Source organism: Panicum virgatum, chromosome 8N (genome assembly GCF_016808335.1).
Source record: "Panicum virgatum strain AP13 chromosome 8N, P.virgatum_v5, whole genome shotgun sequence".
NCBI lineage: Eukaryota > Viridiplantae > Streptophyta > Magnoliopsida > Poales > Poaceae > Panicum > Panicum virgatum.
Window position 1 is genome coordinate 39387752 of NC_053152.1, and position 4219 is coordinate 39391970.

Here is a 4219-nt window from a genome sequence, read left to right on the forward strand (position 1 = left end):
ATAGCGTCAGACTCCTTGAAGATATCTAGCTGATTGAGTTAAAGAGTTGACTCTGGCCTCTTCGACTGAATCTAACTCAAGTTGTCAAGCTTCATCTGCTTCTCCTTCTTGATAGGCTTCTACTCTTGGAGATTTCCACATGATATCAGCGGGTAGTATAGCCTCTGACCCGTAGGTAAGAAAGAAAGGAGGTTGTCCAATTGCTTTACTCGGCTAGGTTTGCAGCCCCCAGACTACATGAGGGAGCTCCTGGATCTAGTTGCCACCTTTCTTGGTATTGGCGTCGTAGAGTCTTTTCTTCAAGCCATCGAGTACTAAACCATTGATGCACTCAACTTGACCGTTTTCCCACTGATGAGCTATGGAAGCATATTTGATCTCAATACAGGAGTTGTCAAAGAAATCCCAAAAAGATTGTGACGTGAAGTTGGAGCCAAGATCTGTAATGATGGTGTGAGGAAAGCCGAATCGGTGGATAATGTCAAAGATGAAATCCACGGCTCTGTCTGTTGAGATCTGGACAATGGGTTTGTACTCGATCCACTTGGTGAACTTGTCGACTGCTACCAGCACATGATTGAATCCTCCTGAAACGACGGTTTATGGTCCGATCATGTCCAAACTCCAACAGGCGAACGGCCATGATGGAGGGATTGTTATCAGATTGTGTGCTGGGATGTGGGTCTTTTTGCTGAAAAATTGGCAGCCAGGGCACCGTCTGACAAGGTCTTCTGCATCTGAAACAGCTATTGGCCAGAAGAATCCTGACCTATATGCCTTGCCGACTAGTGTCCTTGATGCGGCGTGGTTGCCACAAACTCCTTCATGTATTTCTCTGAGAATGTCTTTGCCTTCTTCAAGGGTAACAAACTTCATGAGGATGCCTGAAATAGAGCGCTTATATAGGTTGTCGCCAACCAGGACGAAACCCTTGCTACGCCTGATGATGCGGGCAGCTTCAGCGCTTTTAGGATCGACATGTGGTGGAAGCTTGAACTCCTTGATGAAGTCAATAAATTGAGTCCGCCAATCTTCTTCGATCATCAGCACTTCTCTAACTGTGGCTGGGGCCTCTGTGTCAGTTGCTTGTTGGCTTTGTACCTTGACTGATGGGTGATGAAGTTTATGGACAAAAACTCCTGATGGGACCGCTGCTCGAGTAGAGCCAAGTTTGGAAAGGACATCAGCTCCCACATTATTGTCGCGATCGACGTGGTGGATTTCCAATCCTGAGAACTTGATTTTGAGCTTTCTGATTTCTTCAACGTATGCGTCCATGGTATCCTTGTTGATGTCCCACTCCTTATTGACTTGTTGGACGACGAGTAACGAATCGCTGTACACGAGTAGTCGCTTGATGCCAAGAGAAACTGCTAGTCGAAGACCATGTAGCAGTGCCTCGTATTCAGCTTCATTGTTGGAAACCTTGAACAGGATTTGGAACACATACTTCAATTGCTCTCCCTTGGGGGAGATGAATAAAACTCCCGCGCCGCCTCCATCGAGCTTGAGTGAGCCATCAAAGTACATTACCCAATGCTTTGGAATGTTATGAGGTGCTGGAATCTGATTTTCCCGCCATTCAGCTAAGAAGTCGACTAGTGCTTGTGACTTGATTGTTGTTCTTGGCTTGAAGTTGATTTCCAAGGCTCCCAATTCAACTGCCTACTTTGAAATTTGTCCAGTGGCATCCCGATTGTGGAGTATATCCCCCAATGGGAAGTCAGTTATGACTGAGATCTTATACTTGTCGAAGTAATGCCGGAGCTTCCTGGAGGTGATTAGAATTCCATACAAAAGTTTCTGAATTGATGGATATCTAACCTTTGATTCAGAGAGTACTTCGCTGATGAAGTAAACTGGTCTCTGAACGCCATAGGCATGGCCTTCCTCCGGGCGTTCGACTACTATCGCCGTACTGACTACATGAGTAGTCGCAGCGATGTAGAGGAGTAGTTCCTCGCCGGGTAGTGGAGCTGTCAGAGTCGGCGGTGACTGGAGATGATGTTTGAGGTTCTCGAGTGCTTCCGCGGCTTCTGTAGTCCACTCGAATTTATCTTGTCGCTTTAGGAGTTTGAAGAAGGGTAAGCCCCGCTCGCCAAGCCTGGACAAGAATCGATTCAAAGCTGCCATGCAGCCTGTAAGCTTCTGGACGTCCTTGATGGTGGCTGGAGCGTCCATGGCCATAATGGCATTGATCTTCTCTGGATTGGCTTCAATTCCTCGGTTGCAGACGATGAATCCGAGTAGTTTTCCAGAGGGTATGCCAAAGACGCACTTGGTTGGGTTGAGCTTCCAACGGAATTTCCTGAGGCTGTTGAAGGTCTCTTCCAAATCAGTAATAAATTGATCCTGGGACATGGTTTTGACAACGACATCATCAACATAGGCTTCAACATTGCGATGTAGCTGGTCGGCGAAGCACAGCTGTATCACACGCTGGTACGTAGCGCCAGCGTTCTTCAACCCGAAGGACATGGTATTTTAGGCGTATGCCCCGTAAGGGGTGATGAAGGCCATCTTGATTTGGTCTTCCTCTTTCAGGGCAATCTGATGATACCCTGAGTAGTAATCGAGGAAGGATAACATGACACATCCTGCTGTCAAGTCGATTACTTGATCAATACGTGGTAGCCCGAAAGGATCCTTTGGGCAGTGCTTGTTTAGATCAGTGTAGTCGACACACATCCTCCACTTGTTGTTGTTCTTCTTCTAGACGAGCACATGGTTGGCCAACCAATCAGGATGGTAGACTTCCTTGACGGACCCTGCTGCGAGTACTTTTGCCAGCTCTTTCTTGATGGCTTCTCTCTTGTCCGGTGAAAAATGCTGTAACTGTTGCTTTTTTGGTGTGGCTTTAGGGTCGACCTTCAAGGCATGCTCGATCAATTCCTTGGGCACCCTTAGCATATCCACTGGTTTTCATGCGAATACGTCTCGATTGGCCCTAAGGAAGTTGACGAGCTCGAGTTCCTATTTGTTGCCGAGTCCTGCTCCGATGATGGCTGTTTTGGAGTCGTCTCCCTCTTGTAGCTGGATAGTCTTGGTGCTCACATCACCGGTTGGTTTAACTGATGATTGGCTTGGCTTCTTGGAAGGCATCGACTCCTTGAGTGAGAGTTCCTTAGCAGCAGCAAGTATTTTGCTGACAGAGCTAGGGACCCGGATTGTGGCAGCATAATCAATTGCTTCCTTGTCGCACTCGAAAGACTTAAGGAGGTCTCCACGTAGTGAAAGGACTCCTGCGTTGCCTGGCATCTTGAGGAGCAGGTAGACATAGTGCGGTACTGCCATGAATTTGGCTAGTGCAGGTCTTCACAGGATAGCATGGTAGGAAGATTCGAAGTCGGCTACTTTGAATTTGATGTATTCTGTCCGGAAGTTTTGTTCTGTACCAAATGTGACTGGGAGAGTAACCGAGCCAATTGGAGTAGAGGAGTTTTCGGGGACGCTGCCGTAAAACGGAGCCTTGCTTGGAGTAAGCAGACTCATGTAGTTGAGGCCCATCTTTACCATTGTGCTTACAAAGATCAGGTTGAGCCCACTTCCACCGTCGATGAGTACTCGAGTAAGCTTGGAGCCCTGGACGACTGGGTCGAGTACTAGCGGGAACTTTCTAGGTTCAGAGAAGTTGGTCCATTGATCTTCTTTGGAGAAGGTAATGGGGACCTCACTGTATTTGAGTGGCTTCTGAATTGCTGGCTCGACTGAGAGGATCTCTCTAAGTAGGAGCTTCTGAGCTCTTTTGGAGAAGCTAGGATCTCCTCCAAATATGACGTTGACGATGTTTTGTTGCTGTTGGAAACCATCATGGTCTTTCTTGTCGTCTTCATCATCCTTGTCTTGTTCTTTCTTAGGAGCGACTGCAGGTGCCGACTGGAAGGATTTGCGCAGGATCATGCATTCCCACATCGAGTGGTTGCTCTTGGGATGGATTGGACATCTCTTGTTGTGGAGGATCTTGTCGAACTGATCCTGCGGCTTGTCGCCCTTCTTACCACGCGGTGTGCGATCCATAGTGCCGATTGTATCGTCAGGCTTACGCTTGCGCGTAGGATCCCGTTGGTTGCTGGGCCCTCCACGATCGTTGTGGCGCTTGCCGTTGTTGTCATTGTTGCGGCGGGGAAAGTGACTGCGTTCTTGCTCCTCTTCATCTGCCCAGTGCTGCATCATATCTCGTAGATCTACTACTGTTTTGGGGCGATTACGCCCGAAGTCG